The sequence below is a fragment of the Fringilla coelebs genome, assembly GCF_963513975.1.
Source record: "Fringilla coelebs genome assembly, chromosome: 2".
In the NCBI taxonomy this organism is placed as follows: Eukaryota; Metazoa; Chordata; class Aves; order Passeriformes; family Fringillidae; genus Fringilla; species Fringilla coelebs.
The window spans coordinates 69,198,054-69,222,023 of NC_140029.1; the positions used below are offsets into that span (position 1 = coordinate 69,198,054).

Consider the following 23,970-nt stretch of genomic DNA (forward strand, 5'->3'; position numbering starts at 1 on the left):
CTTCTCTTACAACTCCATTTCTTTTTCAGCTTTGGCTGAACCAGCATAACAATATTTAGTCCATTCCTGATAGCCCAACTTAACCAAAGTAAATTCATCAAATACTTTTCAAAACAATAGAAAATGCTTAAATGTGAGCAAATAAATGTACTTGAAACAGGTGTGAAGACTGAGAAATAAAAAATGCAGGAATTAACTTTTGAGGAGCTATAAATGGAAATTTGAAGGAAGCTTTAAATAAAATTTCAACATCTTCAGCAAGTGATCTAAGCTCTAGGCTACAAGATATGAAAACAGCTCTGAACTTTTCCTTCTTAAAAAACTCTAACACATATAAATAATTAAATATTCATTAGAAGAGTGACTTGAAAGTGAGTGTCCCATATTCTCACCGAGTGATACAATTGCCGCACCATACAACCTTACCTTCTCCAGCCCAATGAATATTCATGCTAAGTGGAACATTTCCAACAGAAGAAAATGCTGCTGGGACACTCAAATTTGTGTAGTGGTCATACTCTTTCAGATGGGGAAAATCTGTCAAGGGTACAAACCCCTGATCCAGTCAGAGTACACCAGAATCTATGAAAAGTTAAATCCAGAGGGGCTTTCAAATCGCCTTCTATAGGATCTGCTCTAGAACACATTCTTGAAAATGCATTCAGAACTGAAAATCAAAAAAGGCAAACACTTGTTCTGAAAACTGAAAATCCTGAGCAGGCAAAGCAAAGGAATATGCAGTGGTAAAACAGAAACTGAGAATTCCAGTGGTGTCTGAAAGTTGTTGAGAATGAGATGCCCAAGTGTCACTTTAGTAGCTTAACTCTATTACATATCCTGTCAAAGGATAAATAATACACAAGATCCTTCAGAAGAGATTACTACAAGAAAGTAACCACTGTGTTACAATCATAACTGAATCACGAAAGTGCTCAAGTTATGAAAACAAATACAAGCAGGAATCATAATTTGGCTACATTTTCAGGCTGGCAAAGGTTTATAAAGCCTCAGATTTCTCTGGTAGGTTTGGTGTATTTCAGTACTTTCTTATGATTTTAAAAGGTCAGTATAATAACCCTTTGGTTTATCCTTTACAGTCAAAGGCTAAATCAGGATATCTTACCCCTTTGATTCCAGCAAATTACCCAGCTGTAGTGTCTGCAGTTTCTATTACTAATTATTTTGACTGAAGTTTGGTAAATAAGTGCTGAAGGTACTGATATTTGATTTCAGTTTGGATGGTACCCTGTACTGTAGAAATACAGATTGGAAGCTACAAAATTAGCCTGGTCCAAAAAATAATTTAAAAAATTCTCACTGGGGAAATTATCATTAGCTTTTAAAAAATAATACAGCAGCAAATCCTGTTATATTTCATGTGCAGTAAGCCAGTTGTTATTATGACTGCTTTAGAGCTCCCATTCCCCTTTTCAGCTGAGGAAATATTTGGCTTATCAACAGCAGAAGCAAGAAAAGGCTTTTCTAAAAAGTGCTCTCAGTGTGTCACCTCATGCAGGCTGACTAGGAAAATCTGTATTCTGGAAAAGGAAAACCAACTCTGCAATGAGTTCCTGTCTGGTTTGGTAATGTAACTTCTGTATCAGTGTACATGGATCCATGGTCCTTCCCACCACTCCACACACCCCAGAACACAATGGTACCTCAAGGGAGGACAAGGCCTCTAAGACATATATGTTGGAGGAACTGCAAAGGCATGAAGGGAAAGTTTGAGCTTTACTAACATTTTAAATCAGCACAGTTTGATCAACCAAACCTCATCCTTCTTGCCTGTGGCCCATGGAGCTTTCCCCCTTGTTGCATTAGCACCAATTCTGTAATGTTGCACAGTAAACTATGGCACAAAGCTAGGTTGCCTTTTGTTTATTTGTTTGTTTATTTATTTGCAATCATGCTGCCACAAAGGACAAAAAGACAAGAGTAAGCATCTAGGACAGGGATATATGAATTGTTTCTTTCAGTCACCAAGCCAGGTTAGAAAAATTTTAAGTGTTACGCCTTAAAATATTTGTAAAAATAAGGTTCTAAAGGCAATGCTAGGCTACATAATTAATTTCAGTGCATTTTACAGGTGTCAGACATTTCTAGAAATGAAGTTGTTGCAAATCCAGTTGAATATTCCTGGGTACCTGCTTGCCGAGGAGACTTAAAAAGCACACACCAATTTAGGAAACCAATCCTGTTCTTTTATTCCCCATAAGCACTTATGACCCAGGTGTCACACCCTGTTCATATCTGAACAGTCACAGCCCTCAAAAGTTATTTATGCCATGAAGTCTCAAACTTCTTTTGCTTTGCATTTCAAATAGAAAAGCTAAACAGCAAAGGAAGAGAAAAAAGGGTATCAAAAATAAGGAAAATATACAGCTGTTCAAATCTTCCAACTGTTGCTCAAAAAAGTATTTGTTTAATTTTCTGGAATATCCTGGCTGTCTGAATCCATAGGATATGAACATCTGACAAGTTCCCTGCTTGAATTAACCTATTTCTTCTGGTTTAATGCTGTTAGAAGCAGAGTCTGGACTAGGTACAGCCTTAGCATCCAAAAGATCTCTCTTCAGTCAAGCATCATTTTTCAGAAGTGAGTGTAAGAGGAAAAGGTCAGCAAATTAATGCTGATTGTGGTCACAGTCTTAAAGAAAGCAGAGAGATCACTTTAGGTTCCCATTAATTTCTACCCTGTAGCAAACAGTGGCTCACAGAATTGTGCTAATAGGACTCAGTTGCCAGGCTACACCTCACCTTCGAGAAGCTAAATAAGAGTATTAGATGTTCATCATATCACACACTATACATTTATGGTTTTAACTTGTGGTAGATAACATTGAATTACAGTCACAGAAAAGAGAAATAGGCTTTCAGCCCAGATGATTCTTCAAATTTTCAAATACTAACAGACAAAACATGAATAAAAGAAGAGAGCTTTTATTCCAGCTTTCTATGCTGGAATGTTGGTTTGAATAGATGAATCTTGATAAGAGATTTGGCTGAGTATTTCAAATGCATTGTCCTTCAGCTGAAAGATGATAAGCACCTTTAATTTGAAGTCATATTCTTGCCTGCTAACAACAAGCAAAATATATAGTTAAAGCTGTAATCTGATTCTTAAGATACTATTTGTCTTTTACTGTTGGATCTATAATGTGCACAAAACAGAAACCTGATTTAAATCACAGCATTTCATAGGCAGAACAATTCACAGTCAAATGTCCATTTGTAGTAATTTCCCCTAACACTGATGTTCCCAGTACACGATGGCTGTTGCAGCCTTATTCTCAGGAGGACTGGAAAGTCGAGCCTTCTCCAAACACAGGAAAGAGGCATTTTCTGGCAGAGTGGAGTGAAGAGGCACAGCCCAAGCACCCTGCTAGCTGACAGAGCTCCTTGCAGAACTGTAAGCACACATGGCTTTGCCCAAGTGGCAGTGGCTGGACATCTTCCAAAGATCAAAGGCTGAGGGTAGAACTTGCCAGAATCTGCACAAGGGTAACATTGCAATCACAAAACCATGCTTGATATTATTCCACTGCAACGTGGGGCATTAAGCCTATGCTCTGGGTAGAATGGTAAGAGAAGGACCTGAGGCTCTGAGGGAATTTTACTCAGTATGAGGTAGTATTAGTCCTGAATAAAGATGGCAGATGGTTTTCCTCTTGCCTTCTATGTTGCAAGTGAATGCTGTGAGCAAACTATGCATATCAAGGTTACTGATTTCAGAGACAATTTTCTATTTAAAACCACTTCTGAGTGTTCAGTATTCTACATGAAATAAATTTTGTTAGCACATATGTGTGAGATTATAACAGCATTTCAGCTTCTGTAAAAAAAAAAAAAAGTTACAGATATAGAGGAAGAAAACCCACCATGTATGGAACTTGAAAGTACTTCTTAGAGAGGATTACTATCTCAAGTGCAAGAGCAGTCAATATGAAAATGAAGGCACTCCACCTAAGGCCAGAGCTCTAGAAACACCAGAAGACATCCCAAGCAACTCTAAATGTCTGACTGATGCACAACTCCAAAGTGAGTTTCAACTTTTGCTACAGGAGTTAGCAGTATACAAGAATCTCTGTGACACTGTTACAGCATCATAAAGCAGGATGTGTAAATGATCTTTAAAACCTCCAGTTACAGAAACAAAAGAACCCGCAGCTGAACATTTCTCCTCGTTCAATTGTACAATATTAAACTCCAGGACTTTTCTTATAAATACTTATTTTGCGTTTAACGGTATTAATACAGACCTCTTACTGCACCTAACCCTGCAATGCAGTAGTATATGTCAGTAATAATAGAAGCATTTTTTGTGCACCAGCTTACTCCCTCTCTCTCCATGCCTCTGCTCTCCCCTTTTCCTTCTCCCAGCTGTAGTAAGCAAGTAATTGCCTGGGCAAAATGGGAATGGCTGAGGAAAAGTTTCTCTACACCAGTTCATACATGTGGATTTAGAGGCAAACTGGAGCTTCTCCTACAATGTCACAGAAAGAAAGAGAAAAAGGAAGGAAAGGAACAACCTGAATAGTAGATATAAATTTCACAACCCCTCCCCACACACCCGCCATACTTAGAGACAAAAGATGACAACCAGCACGTGAGAAGGATTGGGAAATGGAAAGGATGTGAGGAAACTCAGGGTCTGCAAAGCACAGGAAGCAGCGGCCAACGGCAAGTAACCGACACACAGCGCTGCCACAGAGCAACAGCGAGCGCTGCTCAGCAAGCACAAGCAGGGCCTGACCCCTAAAGCAAGCTTCATGGTGAGTGAAAAATTCCAAGTGCTTAAAGATTGAAAAAGAGAGAAAAATCCACAAAACATGAAAAGAAGAATAAGAAATGCTGTGCAGATTTACTTGAAGTCAGAGATATTTTCAGGTACTCTTTCATCCATCCCTGTTGAGAACCTAACTAAGTTAAAGAGCATCACCATCTTAAACTATGACATTAAAACTCCCATTTATACTGATTATTTTCCTCTGACTTCTTGAAGAATCAGCTGCATGATAAAATGGCTTCCAAATAATGCCTGAAATATTATTACTACATAGGACTGGAAAAATATTATATTCTATTACCCTGCCGTAAATATTACTCCATTTATACAACCTGTATGACAATATGAGATTTAAGACAGTGTGCCTGTGCATTTTATATAAAAATATATAGATATTTAACATGTCTAGTAAAACCTTACATATGTATATTGATTATTCAATTTCTCCACTAACATTCATATTAAGACCCAGTGGACACAGTTTCAATTAATACAAACAGAAAAACATTTTCAAATTTGGATGGGATTATTTGTGACGCTGTACAGGCCTGAGATAAATACAATTTAGACTAATTTGACAATTATTTGAGAGGATAACAGTGAATGCATTCAAAGCAGTATTAGCAGAAGAGGGTAGCTGTGTCCCCTTCCAAGCCCCCTAAATACAGTAAAAACGATAAGGGAGATCACCTGTGAGCAGATGCTCCCTTAGGGTTGTGCTGCTCAAGGTGCTGCAGGGGCCCAAGGCTTTCCAGGTAAACACCAAATACACAGATACACATACACACCAACTATTGCACATCATAGAAATCAGACACAAAGATTGCTCTTGCAACAGCACAACACTAAAGGAGAGTTACTTTTCTGAATGTCAGCCGTGCAACTGTTAAATTTTAAACTAAGACAGCACAACCTTATTTTGAATAGTAACATGAATGAGAAAAACACCCAGCATTAGTGTAAAATGAAACATGCAATAACCTAGTTCAAGTCAGACACTCACTGCAGCAAGTACAAATTTTGAGACAACTCAAAACTCAGTTTGCCCACTGACTGTGAACATTTAATCCACACAAGTATCAGGTCTGTCAAGAAAAGGAAACACCCTTAATGTCGCTCCTTAATGTCTTTTACCGTTATCTTTATGCAGGGTTCCAGAAACAGTGAATTTATTTCACCCAAAGTTAATTAAGAGCTTAGTTAGAGACAAAAAAAGCTTGCCAAGAGAGATAAACCCTGAAACACTCCCAAAACTTAGTGAGACTCCCACTGAACTTTTCCAGTAATTCATTCCACAGTGCAGGGAGGTGCATGAAACACCACCATCTTCATGCTTCTTCCAAGTTCAGCTCCAGGCTTCATAACACTGAAGTAAAGATGGGTGGCCAAATATCAAGGAGCAATACATTTTTCAGCTGGACTGTTGACTAATTAATTAATTGAGGGCTTTTAGACTCAGGAAGACAATCCTGAAATTAATCCAGATTCAAAGATACTCAAACATATAGTTTGAATAAACAATAATTTCCTGGCATTTCGGATTAGTTTCAAGAGGAAATTGAAGAAGTAATGTCTGTGATAGGCCAGAACACCACAGTTTGGCTTATCTCTGGGAAGTCAAGTTGTTCGGTCTCTACAACAGGCAAACACATTCTTGAAGCCTTCTGCAATTACGCAAACATCCAATAAAAAGTCCTAATACTGTAGAAACGAATTCTTTTCAGGGAGATGTATCAATAAAGTAAGTCCTTCAATCAGTTTGTGTTAGGAGTCACTAACCTTTCTATAGTGAAGCACTGCTGTCATGTTAGCACCACGAATTTACCTAAGTGATTCTGCTTTGAGAACATATCCCAGGTATGGAAGTGAAAAAGTACCAGAGCAAGGGTCAGACCTGCCAATAGCACTTTGCACTGCTGGTCAAAAAATTTCTATCTTTCTTAGTTGGAGAGAATTATTTGGGTGCTGTATTTCCAACTCTTGACTCCAAACTGCAAGTATTAGGGAAAAAGCCCTTTTAACATAGTGCGCAAATGTAACAAATAATTTTGGGGAGGGTGAAAAATAATAAGGGGTCCAAAGGGCCCTAATTAACCTGAGATTCGCTTGGGTCCTACACAGATTGGAAGCACATGGAGAAATGGGTGAAGTTCAGATCACACTTCAGCAAAAATGAGATTTCCAGAAATGTTTCTCTAGTCTAAGAAGCAGGACACATCTTTCAAGGGGAAGAATACAGTAGAGGCACTCAAAGACCAAGAGATCAGTGTAAACAAGGGTCTGACCAACTGCATACAGACGGCTGGAGAGCTTTTCCTGCTAGCTAAGGACAGGCTTTTGGAAAGTTCTGGGGACTCATATGAATTAAATTACAAAGCCTAATTTCAGCCTGAGAGCCTATTCTCCCATACCTGTTTTACAGTCCATGGACAAAGCCATTGATTTAGGGATGGGAATAACCTTTGCCTCTCCACTAAATATACTGAATATTGGCAAGGGTAAAGTTAGCTTTTGGGAGTGCCTGTCCCACAATCATAGGATTATCCCTCCTTCTATTACAGAAGATGCTACAACTCATCTATTTCAATGTTGACATTTCTTTCTTTTGAGAAAAAATGGATTTATATGAAGCTAGTTCAGCTTCAACATTCAGGTGCCTTTATTTATTAGGCTGAGATATTCCTTGCTTTGAGATGGGTTTTTAAAACACAAGAATTTGTAGATGACGATTAACTCATTGTGCAAAATTCTGTTCTATAAATTTACACAACTGACCTCTTGAAGCCTCACAATATAAAAGTTTTTCCTTTGGTTTTTTTTTTTTCCTTCTCCGGACCTTCAAAAATTCCACAGGCCTCTTTTTGCAACTCTCTCCTTATTTATACCTCTTTGTTAAGTCAAAATATTAAGGCACTGGATACAGTATTTTGGTACCACCATATTGTAGCATCACACTAGCAACTAAGCTGAAGAAGCTTCTTAAATTGCCCCTTGGCTTTCCTTCAAGTTTCTGCCCTGAACAGTTTTGTATTTGCAACCCATCTCTGTTACCTTCCATGTAACAGCATTAAGAACATGCTTTGTTCCACCATGAGCACTTAACTAGGCAAGCCACATGACTATCAGGCTGCAATACTGATCTATCTTGATTATTAACTAACATCTCACCAATAATAGACCCCCTGAAAAATAGTAGAGCTGCTGAGGATATTTACCAAGTGAAAATTTTACAATCATCCAAATGCTTAAGAACAGTATGAAAAAGCTATGAAACTGTAGAATTCTTAACTCTCCCGCAGAGCCAAAAATCATCTCAATTATCAACCTTAAAAGAAGATTTGAAAGCTGTGTTTTTTTAAAACTACTGCATATAGTCTTTAAGGTATACAAGATAAATTTAAAGAAGAGAAGTAGCAATTCCAATGTCGTAGAAATATACAACATATCCACAGCTAGCTTAAGGAGGCCATAATACTTTCCAGAGAAGTAAGATCAGTCACAGGAAGATTAAGACCTACCACTCATGATATTCTGAGGCCTCATTTACACTGCTTTGACTTTCCCTGCAGAACATCAGGATGCTGTGGGATATACAAAGAAAGGAGACTGCATGTCCCCCACCTAGCTGCACATATTCAAAGATTAAGTTGCCAAAGTCTAAACCCCATCTGTAGTTAACAGAGAGACAGGGATGCACCTCTGCAAGGCAGAACTCATCTCCTCCACCTGAGGAGAGGGGAAATTGTCTTTCTTCCTTAACTGCAGCCTTTTCCTGAGACTTACAGATGCTTACCCTTTGAATTGTCACACAGGTTAGATGAGAGGAATGCCACACCAAGACCTTCTGCACTACAGTTATTGTGAGTGAATTACAATACACTAAAAAAGAATTCTCTTCCACCACCAGAGCTATTCCACTGCTGGGGAAAGCTCAGAAGTGAGCACAGAGTTGCCAAGACTGATACATTTTTTCTGCCCTAAGCAGAGGATGGAGCAGGGCTTCATCTCTCATGACTTGCTTTCTCCTAATTTGTTCATACAATTCCAAAGTTTTATGTATCATTATTTTAATTGGGAATGGCAAACTAATGAGCAGAACTTTCTTTGATGGTCAGAGTGCTGTATAAAAAGACGCATGGAGTGAAAGTAAACAATTCAAAGGGATTTTATCTTCCAGTGTCTAAGACAATGATGAAGAAACTGTAAAAAATAGAATATCGATTCATACAGCATTTTTCACAGCAATTTTGGACTATTCTCTTTAGGTATCAAATTTATTTGAAGCTGGGAACTGAAAACTTTCTATCTTCTGATGTAACTCTAAATAATGGCATCACTAGGTTGAAAATATTCCCCTGTCAAATCTTTTTAAGGAAGGTGTCTAGCAGCAGATTTCTGCTGCTAGTAGTTTGAAATTGTACCAAAATTGGCAGTCTTGATTTGCTATTGTACATCAACCCCCACATTATCAATGTGTGTGTGTGTGCATATCTGTGTGAAAGTATGCACAAAAATACACTGAAAAATAAATCCAAGTCTGCAGCCTAAGCGAAAATTTTTCAGCTTGCTTTCTGGAAACACAGAAAGTAGGTCAGCACATATTCCAAAATAGCACATCAGCACTGAAAGAAGAAGTAGCATATCTGTACCTTTGGACTTTTTAGCTCATCTCTCTGTAGGGGGAAATGGAGGATAAAACCCTTTTTCTTATTCTACTATATGTATGAAAAAAAATTGCTTACACTTAAAAAATATCCAAATAAGCCACCTACATGGGTAAAATGTCTGTTTTAATCAAAGCAAAACAACATTGAGTGGAACCATTTAAGCTTTATCTAAATATAACCAAAGGAAAAGCCAGGATGTTTAAAATGTGTTTAAAGTGTTGCACTGGATATGTATCACATCCTGTTCCTTGCACATCTTGTTCCTTGTATCAAAAACCTATTTGGTAAAATATTTACTTTGGAAATAACAGCACACTGTCTGTGATTTTGTAGTTCATCTAGTGAGGATTCTTTTCTTTTTTCAGTATTTGCTGTTGCAATAAGAATTGCTGCCTCTTTGTGATATCTTTGATGCTAGACACACTCTTAAAGAAAAATATTTTCTTTCATTTATTCCCCACCCACCCCCCTTTTTAAGAAGCCAGAAAGCTAAAGCAAAAACCAAATTACTTAAGCACTCACACATCTTATAGCTATAGTGATTCTTAAGAATTCTTCTGGAATTCATATTGATAAACTCCTTTCCTGAACTATTACAGTTCCATAACATGAAAGGAAAATCAAAATCCACTCTTAGGCAATATTAATAATGCTTATCAGCTGTTAAATATCACCTGATTCAGGTCATTATCAATACTGTTGGCTTCAACATGATGCATGATGCTGATATGTTTCCCAGAACAGATTTCAAGCTAGGACACTGATATACTTAATTAGGAAAAAATTATATTGCCTCCCTCAAATTCCAAATGTCAGTCTTCATTTGGATCTCTGCACTAGATTAGAGAGGTACTGAGCATTGGTAGCATGACCTTTTAAGTTCAGTGATTTCTATGCAACCAGCAGGAATGCCTAAAAATAACAAAACAAGTCTATTTTTAGTTCTTCATTCTCTGGGGCTTTTTGTCTTGCTTTTTAAATTTTTTTTTAACTACTGCTATGTTTGTCTTACCTCTCAATTCTTGGGCACTTAGCTCTAATTTATTTTCTTGTATCATTCAGACCTGTTTAAATATCTCATTCTCCAATTTGTGAAGTACTGTAACCCATGTATATATGTACATGATTTAGGCAGTTAAAGAATTGGATCTTCCACAGAGCCAGGCATTCCAAGAAGTGAAATCAAAATGGAGAACAACTTCCTGAACCTACAGCTGCTGGGATCTGCACTTTTCTTTCACTCAGTAAAACTGATGCTTGCTATCAGAACTTAAGTAAAATCAGAATCTTCCTAGATAACACAGGCTTCACAAATAATTGCGTGAAGAAATTATGGAGTTTTTAAAACTCTGATAAATGAAGCCAAAGTAGTAAAAAAAAAAAAAGGCTGAACTTTTATGTCCTGTGAGGTCTCTACCTTGCAAAATTTTAAAACTCTAGCCTAGCAAACAAAGTGCATAATTAAACACAATTAATTGCATTCCTAGATTACTGCCAGATAGCTTGTCACATGCCTTTCTGGGTCTAAATACACAGTTTTCATTTGTTACTTCTAAAAGGCAAAGGCACAGAACTAATTGAGTTCAATCTACAGCTCGACAAATACTATTAAAATATGATCAGATCAAATAAAACAAATAGCATAAATTTACAGACAAGTATTAAAATAAATAAGGGAAAATAAGGCAGTTGTATTTATGAGTAGCAACAGACATTATCTCCCTTCTCTCTAGCACTCTTGTTGAGGCCAGCACTGTCATTCTCCAAAGCCTGAGAGATCTACGGGAAGATAATAGGTCACACATTCATCAGACTTCAGTACTGCTAATTTTTCTGACATGCAACCAGTGTGATTAAAAAACAACACTGCTCTACTTAAATGGAACTAAATCAGCTCCTCAGTTCCCTGGGAGTTTTTCTAAACTGTAGAAGAAATTTCACAATAGCTCTATAAGCCGTTTGGCCTCATCTCCCTTTAGAAAATAAAAGCCCACAAACACGTTTGCATATTCACATAGCTCCTTCTCTGAGTTCAAGGACACTTACAAGACACCTGCTAATATGCCAAATTTGTATTCATTGGAGAGGGAAGCCTGCTGCCATGAGATACCATTTCCACTCAGAAGCCATTAGCTTAACTGCTGAGAGGGGGAATCTTCTCAAACTGCTTCATGAAGGAGAAACATAAGTATAACCAGTTCTTTGAAGGCACAATAAAACAGGTAAACTAATCATGAAGTGGCCAGATCTAGGATTTTCTGAGCTTGCTTAAACCGGGAGGTTTTAGAATTACAGTTGCAAGGTAGTCTAGGAAACAGCTCCTGCCTTTCCCAGCTTACCAGCCTGTTATTCCAATAGCTGTACTTTTGTACTTTTCCAGAGCAGAGTCACCAGGCAGTCATTCCCTCCTGGCTCACGTGGTGCAGTGATACGTGCTCAATCTCGTGCCTGGAGCACTGGGGATCGTGCCTTGGGCTCCTGGGGCTGCACTGCTCTACAAGAGGTAGATATCTCCCTTACACCCTTCAGAGACTGTCATGGGAATTTCCTATTGCTCCAACCATGGACCAGGTTGAAACTGGACATGCTGCTGTGAAGATGTGTCCCAAGCCCCGCCTCTAGCCAAAGCAAACGTACAGCCTTGGCCAAATGGAGCTCTTTTCATGTCAGCTGTAAGATACACATCACTGGTGTGCAGAACAGCTTATCTCTAGGCAATGAAAATAACCATCTTCACAGTGATCATAAAGGTCCAGAACACATATCACACATTTACAGATCTCAGTGCTCTACAGCACAAATGCATCCTTTTACTTGCTTTGATTTGCACTGTCTTGGATAAAAACCATACTACATCAAAATAAAATAAGAACCAAATAATAAATGGCTGTATAATAATTGTCCCAATGCACTGAAAACCATAATCCAAAAATCTAGGAAAGCTGAAACAGAAATATCTGTATTTAAGCAATCAACAAAGAAAATATCGTAACTATTCCTTTGAAAAGGCTGTGACCCTGTCAAGAGTCTTTACAGTACTGCTCTTTAAAAGCAAAAGAAAATATTTCACCCCCCACTGGAGTAGAACTGGGAGCACTCTAGAAGCCAGCACTCCAGGAGAAATTCTGCTAACAAGGTCATCTGATGTGGCTTATAGCCGATTACACAGCAAAATTAATTGTCTCCAAGATTTATGACAGAAGGACTAAATACACCCTAACAGTAGTTTAAAACCAATACTACCTTCTTTCTAGTAGGAAAAGAAAGGCTTTGTTTTGTTCAAGAGGACACTGATGTACTCATGTTGCTGTATATTTTTCCCCTGGCTCCTTGATATATAAATGCATGGCAGCAATTGCAGCTATTTTATATCCTTTAATTAGTACATGTGCAAAATGCTTGTTCATCTGTTTTCCAGCAACGTATCAGCATTTACAAAACCAAATATAGCCATCTCTTTGCTATAAGGAATTTCAGCCCCAGGAAGGCTTTAACTAAACACTTGCACTGTATCAGATTCATTAAAAGCCACAAGTTTCTTCAGCTCCTGGTGATGGCTTGCCAGTTTTCAACAACATTAAGACAAAGATTCTACAAATATCTGTAGTAAAGTATGCACAGTCTCATGTCCCATGTGATAGTCTTAATATAGCTTTGTAATTCATTTTTAAAGTCAGGCCATAAGAACCCAAAACTTGTCATTGCCAAATATTTAAATTTATGCTCACAATCTTTTTCGGTAAGAACCACATATACATGAGCTTCCAAATACCAATCTGCATGTTTTACATTCTTCACACTTATGCAAAAGACTTTTAACTATTTACTAAAAATTTTAGAATGGTTGCCAAATCTATTCAATAAAGAAATGCATTAAGACCTAGAATTTATTATCAGTCTTACCAGAAAAATCTCATGTAAATCCATTATGACTACGTAATTAATGCAAAGTCTTACCTTTCCCTGAAGCAACAGTTTCCAGCAGTGATCTTTCTTAATGCTTTAATTCTGCAATGTAAGTTTCATAAATCCTTTTCTGGTTCAGGCAGAGATGGGTTAACTGCAAGCAGTCTGGATGCTATCTTGCTTGCTTCCTGGAGATCACTGTTTTGCTTTGTGAGCCATCACAACTACCTAGGAAAAATAACAGCCAACCCTCAGTCACCTGGACAGTGTGAAATATTACTGCTCCCAGATTAAACAAAAGGTTTAAAACAAATCCACGTCTTAAAACATGATGTTAAGATTTGTATTTATCTACCAAACATTTCATAACAGATGCCGTTAAAAGAACTATTGCATGCTTTCTTACCAGGATTCATGTTCTTGGATAGAGACATAAAGCAAGCAAGAAAAATTTATATACAAACGTTTTAAATTTTTTAAATTACAACTTGTCTTTACACTGACAATATGAACTATAAACTAGACTTGAAACTAGACCTTTTTTTTTTAGATTTTTGGTCAGAAGCTATAAGCAACAGCAAAAATTGAGTCATGCTGTAATTCCTTATGCAGAAGTAAACAAAATGGTGCCTATGAGGAAAAAAAAAAGTGCGGGAAGTAGGAATGCACTTTGGGATCAATTTGGATACAGCTGCAAGCTCCCTATTACAACAGGAAACATTATATTCCTGTTTGGTGCAAATACAGGCATCTGGCTGCCAAAAGGCTCTGATGTTGAGACTGCTACCTGCAAAACCACTGGCAGCAGATGCAGATACCACGCTTTGGAGGGAGAGCACTGTCCCATGACAGGTATGCCCAGAGGCCCATCATGCTGAATTACCAAGTCCCAGCTGAATCTTGTTACTGTGAAGGCAGTTTGAATATTCTCTGTGAGCTCAAGGAACGATGATGCCACGTACATCTGTGATGTGAGTAAGACACCTCATTTGCTGACTTGAACATGAAGTGCAGTCACACAGGGCCTTGTCCAACCAAAGCACTGAATACCTCCAAGGACACACACTTGTCTGGACAGCCACAGTGCTGTCAGAGCAGCCTCTTGAACAGTGTATCTCCACCTGAATACTCCAGACCCATGGCAGCAAATTGGACAGTCCATCTCCCCCTTGACTTGTTCAGCTCCATGAAATGTTTGACAAAGCATGTAATTAACAGACCTACTGAGCTGGTATTAACAAATGATAATGAGTAGCCTCCTATCTCGTAAGGGGGTGTTTTACAACCTGTCTCCTCTCCCCACCCTTCCCCTGACAACAGGAACCACCCTTGCCACTTCAGCATGCATTATTAAAGGGGTTATACATCCTGATTTCTCTGTTTGGTGCCTTTATCCTTCTGGATAGCCCTTTTGCAGCTGATGTCTATAAAAATACAGTAATACCTCTGTCCACACTTAAAGTAGCATTACTGTAAGTCTGAATAATTCTCTTCTGCCATGTTTATCAGGTTTCCTGAATGTTCAGAGTATCTAACTGTGGATCTGAGTAAAGTCAGAGAGACAGGGCAGTCACAGATCTGCTCCTTCAAAATTTCTGCAGATTTGAGTATTCTTTTCTAAGTTATACTCCAGATGCGTATTAAAGATAAGGCTCCATTTTTCAGATGCTTTTTGGTGTTGTAATGTAAGAAATGACAGACAGTAGATCTGACAGGTTACTGAAACCACCCTATTTTCATCTCCTCTGAGATGCTGTCAGAGACATACAAGAATTTTGGACAAAAATGGGTTATCAAGTTTTAAAATCATAAAAGGAAATCCCAATGACATGGAATAGTTCAGGTTGTCATTGTCAGTACAAGAGAGCAGATTTAGGCATCATACATGACATCTGTGAAGTAAGGAGAGGAAGGAAGTAGGTGATTGCAGGTTAAAAGCAATCACCTACTTTTGTATATCCCTGTCACAAAATGCACTTTTGAGTCTCGGGTAACCTGAAGCCATTATCTTGTGCTCTGGGGAAGGAGGATGGTCAGGAGGAGAGGGAGGAAGAGCTTTCCATACCAGATACGGTGTAATGCAGTGTAATTACTGACTTTCATGGACATTACTTCAAAGAACAGGGACAACCCAAAACAAGCAGTCTCAAGGTAGGCATTACAACCCTTTGCAGACACACCACCTTTTCAGTCCAGTATACAAAGGGCACAGTCTCCTCTCCAAACTGAGGAAAAACAGGCCCTGAACAAGGATAAAAATGAGGAACCTGAAATAAAGTACAGTATGGAAATAATTCATTTAACTGTGAAGTATTGCACAATGATTTGTCATATGCTAACTTTTTATTCATCCTCCTTGAACAATTCCATTGTAAGTATGTCATTTCTACCCAGGAATTGTTTGCATCAAACCATGACTTTCATAGAGCTGTGGTTTGCTACATCAGCCTCATTATATAATATACATTATAGTTTCTATTATATTAGTATGTAATATATAGCATATATTGTATAAAATATGTACATAAGTCACAGAAATAATTGATACTTACACTGTACCCAACTTTTTCTTATGAAAAAGGAGAATTTTCATTTGTGTCTTTGTTAGTAGTAAAAGCAAATTTTCAAATGCCCTAAGTAAGCACACATTGCTCTTGTAAATATTATTGCTAAACATGTATTCCTGAAATAATCTTCATAACATGTAATAATCTTTAGAAGTATCAAAATTATGATACTAAAGGTACAAAAAATGCACTAACTTCATAGCTACACAGTAAGACATGCCAAATAAGAGGTTTGTCAAAATGTGCCTTGTTCTCCAGAAACAACAACAAAAAATGAGTGAAGGTGAGAGCTGCATCACTCCAGCACCCTCTGTTGGCCCTCAGGCAGCATGGTACCTTGTGCACTCATAATAAAGTCAGTTGTTGGATCCTGAAGTTATGACAAAGATTCCTTTACAGAAAAAGATACATGAAAAGCAAACCGAAACCTACTATGCAACCCAGTTCTATGCATAAATTCTTGAGCTATATACCTCAACATAGTTTAATATCAGATTACTCAGTATTGCAGGATCTGTCATGCATTAGCCCATCTTTGCAGATATTTATAATTGATCTAACTTCAAGGGCAAAACGTTCTTTGCAAACCCTGTGTGTGTCTGATATTTCTGAAAAACACCATAATAAATGGCACCTTGCATGCAGCTCTCACCAATAGAAACAACAGCTCTACAGAAAGAACAACTCTTTTTATGGAACATTATTCACCGTGGCTACTGAGAACTAGCAACACTTGTATTATGCAGAATATCACCCACAAAAGAAAGTGCTCCAATCAGGTCTCATCAAGCACACAGAATAAAGTCCAGATGCCAGATACAAGGTGATCTAAATATAAACTCCCTGCACTGTGCACAGCCAGATGGTGTAATTTCCAGAAGTAAAGGCCCTTAGCCCAGCGAGCCTGGCAGCTGCTCCGCAAAGCCGGCTCAAAGCTTTGCAAAGGCAGATGTGAAGTTGCAGTGGGGAGCAGAGAGGAAGAGGAAGGAGGAAGCAGGAGGGCTGAGATGGAGAAGCGGTGTGCTCCCATGGAGCTGGGGGGGTATGGGTGGTAAGAGCCACTTCTGAGAAAAACCACCCAGGGTGGTGATCGGGGCTGCCTGGTGCTTTCTGGCCCCTCAGTGTGTGAGAGCAGGGGAAAGCAGCCCATGCCTGGCTGGGCAGCAAGAGGCAAAGACCTGCTGCCCCGCCATCCCACAGCTCTTGAACCACCTCTGAAGAAGAGCCCCAAGCAAAGGGGAGGCAGGACACAAGCAGATCTCATGGAGCTGTCTGCCTGCTTCCCCCAGCCAAGCGGTTGAGTAACTGCCTACCTTATCTCCCTACGGCTAAGCCAACACTGGCCACAACCCAAAAAAACAACAAAAGAGCTTTTCTTCACTGATCTTAATGACAGGAAAAATTTATTCTCAAAAATGTCATCAGCTATTGCAAACCTGCTCCTTTCACTGCCTCTTAACTTCACACCTTTAACCTCTCTACAGTTCTGTATCTCCTTAGTTTTGTTTTCACTGCGTCCTGTCTGCTCACCTGAAATTCATACTCACTGTCTCACCACCCTTCCAGGCTCTCTTCTCTGCTTCTTTTCTTTCACATGTGCAGCTTCCCATGATTATCTCCTAATATTTCAATGTTTATCAATTTTAAGATGGTGCTAATAAACAATGTTTGATAACAATCTCCAGAACATGCAGAAATGCATACAAACATTTAATCAAACAAATCTATGGTACTATTTGTCAGAAAGCATTACTACCCTATTTCAAATATTTACACACATGCTTCTAATTTGGGTAATTTATATTATACCACTTAACTGGGATGGAGAAATCAGTTTGATTTGGAATGTCAAGATCTGAATTATTAGAGCCAAATATTTATTGCGCAGAACAAACTTGAAACTACCTCACAAAATCCATGCAGTTCATTTGAGGTCACTGACTAACCAGTCCAAGAAGCCAGAGGTGGACCCAAACTGAATCCACATCCCCAAACCTCAAAACTGAAAGGAAAACCACAACAGAGCACTTGCATTTTCCATTTTCAGGAGTTACTATTCTCACAGTTATTTTCAGGCATTTATATTCTTGCGTTATACTAGCTTCTGCTGGTAGATTCCTTTCTTTTTATCTGTTCTGTTATTTTAAAATAAATTCAATGCTTCATTTTTTCCATGTTTAAAAGGTCTGGATCCAAACAGTAAATGGTAGGAGTTACTTCCTTTAGGATTTGGCTGTCATTAGGTAGCTGACTAGGGCTGCAGCAGCCTGTTCAGGAACAGGTTACTTATGCAACCACGTTCCTCTGCTTAGCAAGCCCAAGGGTGGGGTCCAAAACAGCAACGGCACCCGGCACATTTTGCAACTAAAAGTGGAAGAGAAAAAAGAAAAAGAGACAGGAATGGGAAGTGCAAGGGGAAATAGCACTTTTCTTCATGAGAAATATAACTTTCTAAGAAGGCAACAAACAACACAGAAGAAGGAATCAAAAGCAACTAAACTATTTCTCACTCAGAGTGGTAATTACTTCTGAGATCATAATATGATAATGATTCTTAAGTGAAATAATTCATGCAGAGAACACGTTAATCCCTGCAAAAGATCGTGTAAATACTTTGCTATTCTTGCCCTAATCTTCTGTTTCCACTGAATGCTGAAAAAAAATCTTCACTTACAATAAAATTACAAAAAATGTTCCTGGTTAAATAGCTGAATAAGTTGAATACTTACAGAGAAAGGTTCAGTACTAGTATCTTTGTGTCAAGATGTTAATTTTTTTTTTTAAAGTGAAGGCAAACATTAAAGATACTGTTGACAATTTTTGGAATAAAATTAATTATTCATTTAATTTACTATGTTTGTGCTGGTTAACAATAGGCATAATTACATGATATAATACATTATTTTAAAGATTTATAAATAAACATTCTGTCAAACAATCAATGAAACCAATACTTGAAACAGTAGTGTATGAAGAAAACCCCAAATTAAAAATCCCATAAAACTACCCAAAACTATTTGGGTACACAAACTAGTATCACTTTTGTGTTCATAAAAAAATTGTTCCAGTTAATGATTTTCCCACCCTCCACAAATTCAAAGTCTTTCTCTATTTGGCCAGGAACTGATTATGTACCACAGAGACAATAAGCTTAGCTGGGTATTGTAAATCAAAGACGACTCCGATGAAGGGGAGAGAGAATGATGCATCTGACTCCATGTTTCAGAAGGCTTGGTTTATTATTTTATGATATATATTATGTTAAAACTACACTAAAAGAATAGAAGAAAGGATTTCATCAGAAGGCTGGCTAAGAATAGAAAAGGAATGAATAACAAAGGTTTGTCTCTGACCAGACAGTCTGGACAGCTGGACTGTGACTGGCCATTAATGAGAAACAACCACATGAGACCAAGCACAGACCCACCTGTTGCATTCCACAGCAGCAGATAATCATTGCTTACATTTTATTCCTGAGGCCTCTCAGCTTCTCAGGAGGAAAAATCCTAAGGAAAGGATTTTTCATGGAACATGTCAGTGACAGCTGCGGATGCTGACCACTTGTATTCATATAGAAGCTATATTTTTCATTTTTTAAAGTATTTAATAGAGAGGGGAGAAGCACATCTTCTGAGCAGCAGGGATGCACTTGGCCAGCCCATGGAGTGCAATGCCACACCGGGAACATCTGTGCTTGCTTCAGAGCAGCTACACAACACAAAGCCTTTGGTCTGGGGGGCTGGAAGGAGCAGAGCTCTATCACTTGCCCACATCCACCCAAATAGCTGCTCTTCTGAGTGTTTGGTTTGGCCTGGCAGGCCCAGGCAGCCTGCAGCTCTGAATTGGTGCAAAAAGCTCAGAAAGGCAGTGTGAGCATTTCTGCTGGTCCAGCTCACGCTGCACACGCAGCTCCAGCAGTTGTGCTTTCCCCTCGTGCTCCAGACAACTGGTACTGCTCTTCATTTATACTTCAACTCTCACCCCAGCACACTGTCTCTGACACAGGAGCCTTCTCAGGTAACCATGTTGCTTCACTCAGTAAGTAAATGCTTATTTAGTAAGAACTACTCATTTAGTAAATACTCTAAATGAAGAGTTGAGATGCATCATTCATGCTGTGAAACAGATTGATAAACACACCAGCAGGAAGGCACAACTCTCTGATGTGTTATTACACAGTCTCTAGAGCTCAACTTGGCAGACTGTTTCTTACCAATTATACATAAGGTAATGTGCTTCTTTAACATTGACCTAATTAGTGACAAACCCTACTAATAGACTGTAGACCTGTATGACCTGACTGCTATTAGCAGTTTGCTACAAAGCCAACTGTGGTCCTAGAGACATTTACTTGATTCACTGATAGAAAAGAAGATAGAGTGATAAAAAATAAACAACTCAACTATGAAAAATTGCTAAGTGAAGGCTAGGATCAACCTTGACTGCCAGCAGGGTGGCAGTACCTGGATTATTGTCCCTCACTGTGGTCACTGACAGCTCCAAGCCAGCTCTCTGGAGAGCTCCACATTGATGAATACTTTGAGAGTTAGCATCAATAAATGCCATCCCATTCTAGCTTTAAACTCTCATGACTATTTCATAAGAGAACATTTCAAAATCCAACAGTTCTAGATACACTTCTAGATACAAGCCTGTCAGTTCTGAATAACTTGCATTTGTCAAGGATTCAGACAAATCAGATAGTATTCTAAAAGGGTCCTAATGTCTATGGTAGAGGATTAAACAAACCACAAAAAAACCCACCAAAACAAAAACTAAACCAAAACCAGAACCAACCCAACCCTCCTATTTCACATTAACTTTCATTGGGAGAACTTAAGCACAGCCAACACCAGAGAGCTAGTGGGACAGAGAGGAATGTAGGATGACAGAATCTGATTTTCCAGCATCAGGCCTCATTTCCTCCGGGGGAAGTGGTCACATAACCCACGGCCTCATTAGGAATCAAGGGAATAAAAAGAAAGCACTTAATTGATCAAAAGGTAAGGAATTTTCTGCATGTGACTAAAAGGCTTCCTACTGCAAGCATCTCTAATGGTGCATCAGGTGTTGCTTTGGTGACTACAGCAAGAGTGAAGGTCCATTTGAACAAAAAAATGAAAAATAACCCCCTTATTAAAAAACTCAGATTTAATTGGAGACAAAAATCTCATCTTTATTTTACTAGTCTTCTTTGATGTGTCTGGCAGCAAGACTATTCATATAGGAACCACTGCTTTTGTTTTGCTAGTTTTAATTAAATTCAATGTCTTAAATGGCATTTCATGAAATAACTTTCCTTTTTCTGAACTTCTTCCCCATGCTGTTTTGATTAATCAGATGTGGAAGAAACTTCAGTGACCCAGACAATGGGTCATGCAACTTTCTGTAAATAAACTCTGGATGAAACTCTTACACAGCCTGTACAACAGCCTGAACAAGATTGAGACCTGAACTTTTTCAGCTTTACATGGAAGCACAAGCATGAAGAACAACTTGAAAGATGGGTACCAAAAAGTATAGAACAGAAACCTATTTTACAGAGACCCTTTCATGATCTGCAAATATTTTGTCAGCAGCTAAGTAGTTTAAGAAAAGAAATAAACACCCACTTCAGCCAGTACTTTCACTTCATGTCATAAAATTAGCCATCTCTTTAGTTTAAATTTCCTTTGTCTAACTAATAGGCAAATTCTTTAGTACAGCATTTTTTCTTTTTCCATCTCAATTTTAGATAGAGAAGAGTAGAAATTGAATAATATATATAAATAACAACCAAACAAGGCCTCCCCTTGACTTAGGATTGATGTATACATCTGTTATGTCTTTCCACTTAAAGTACACTCCTTCAGAGTGAATAATTAAGAAGAAAGACTAACAAAAATAGCATGTAAATCACTTTTAGCTGTAAAACCAATCCGTTTACAGCCCACTTACTTATGAAAATACTTAAAGCCAAAAACAAGACAAAAAAGAAATACAAAACCAAACTCCAGGTGCCTAGACTTGATAATATGAGTACTCTAAATAATACTTTTGGTGAGTGCACTTTCTAGATGTCATGCCGATGGCAATCTCAAAAATGAAATCAAGAATTAGAATCATAAAGATTTCCAAAACAATGGATAAATTAAAAAGAGAGATTCAGTAGTACTTTTTTTTTTAATTACTTCATTCAGAAAAATTAAACAATTCAGAAAGTATCTGTAAGGATGCCTTTATATTTGCAATCAATATTGCCTTTTTGGTTGTACAATAAACCTCTATTAATCATGCTTCAGAATAAAGCAGATTTGATGAACATGTATCTTGACTAAACAACCTTTTCTCAAAATTATTAATAGTGAGTCCTTAATGTGTTGCTCCTCTCCACCATGCTCAGAAGATCCAGACCTGTTTGTCTCTTACAGTGAAGACTCTGATAAATGTCTACCACTCTGTCATAAAAAGCTGGGAAAGCTACATGCTACAGTTCCACGTTTTGAGAGAGAAACTTGAGAATACCTGTGGTTTGCAATACTCAGTACTATCTGCTTTTCGGAAAAATAACCCAAACCAAGCAAAACCACCACTTCTAAAGAAATAATGGAAACAAATATTAACAAATGCATGCAACTTCTGTGATAATGTTCCCCTGCATACACAGACAGTAACATATACAGAATTCATTTATTGATGCTTAGCAACTTATATGGGAAATAAGGCATAGGAAAAAAATTCTATGGAAATATCTAATAGAAAAACAGCAAGTGCCAGGTAGCAGAAGTACAGGCCTAACCCTTTGCTCATCTATTAAAAACAAGATAACCCCTTTGCCTTGTTGGACGTGTGCACACAAAAACAGACATACTTCAATGCTGCCACTTTTTTCAAGATGTTACTTTGAAACATCTGAAGATCTAATTAAGGAAAATAACTCTGTCTGTGGCATTTATGGAATTACACAGCTCTCCTTCATTGTGTAATTTTGAAATGTAATTTTTGAAATGTAACTTTAACTGACCAGTAGATCTCAAAACCCAGCCCACATCAGCTGCATTCAGCAGTGCCTCCCAGGACAGTGTGGGACTGGTCACACAAGGTGCACCTCTGCTGCCAACACCGTGATCCCGGCTCAGGGCAGCACATCAGGAACTGCTGACTGCAATATCCAGAGGGGAACCTTTTCAAAGGGATGAACAGGAAGGCAAGGACCAGACAACAGCTGCCATTCACTGAAGAGTCTCCCATTAATGATGGGGCCATGCTAAAAGATAAGTGCTTTTTATCTTTGAGGATAATTACAGTTATTAGCTTTTGATCTGTATAATTTTCACTTCCATTTGAAATGCTAAGCTAGAACTCCCTTCTTGCAAAAAGTAACCATCACCAGTCTGTTCTTACAGGTGTATTTATCAAGTTCATATTCCCCAATGACATGTTTATCTGAGACCTTCAACATACTGGAAAATCCCATCTTTTTTTTGCAATTAATAAGGATGTTTTCAAATATCAAATATAACATTGACTGAAGAATGCAGAGGGAAACACATCCATTCTACACCAAAATCTTTTTGAAGAGGACCCCACAAAGTATTATTATTACATCTACAGGGATTGCTGCTTCAGATACAAAGCCTCTTTCCTTTTCTATATAAACCCATTTTTAAAACATTGTGCAGGCAAGTATGCACACAAGTACAAAAAGTAGACAAGTTTGGAATAGTTTCTTCTACACAGACCATGGTTGGTCTGTATAAAACATTCAATATATAAAACACCAGTGTAATTGATTCAGTTCTGGGACAGGCAACAAAACTCTAGTCTGAAACCCCAATCTTTAAATACATTTGTCTGAGGAAAATAAGAATATTTAGGCAACCAGCTGACAAAAAAAAAAAAAAGCTGATCACTTTTGTACGTATCAAGTACTTCAATGATCCTCTATCCATACTATGTTTAAGAAATTCAAACCCTCTCCCTTTCCTTTTAGCTTTTATGTCTTGATTCCTTTGTAATCATTAGTGCCAGTTTGTCTCTTTTTCAACAGAAAAAAGCACAG

General features: G+C 38.1%; 1 protein-coding gene across 3 annotated transcripts in view; it reads right to left on the bottom strand.

Moving 5' to 3' along the window:
• Positions 1-23,970, bottom strand: part of FRY (FRY microtubule binding protein) — a 224,677-nt gene that overhangs the window by 181,781 nt on the left and 18,926 nt on the right. For all 3 annotated transcript variants that reach the window (XM_084200872.1, XM_084200873.1, XM_084200871.1), the window contains exon 2: positions 13,414-13,590. The gene's annotated coding sequence lies outside the window, so the exon portion shown is untranslated. The remainder of the gene's footprint in view (positions 1-13,413; positions 13,591-23,970) is intronic.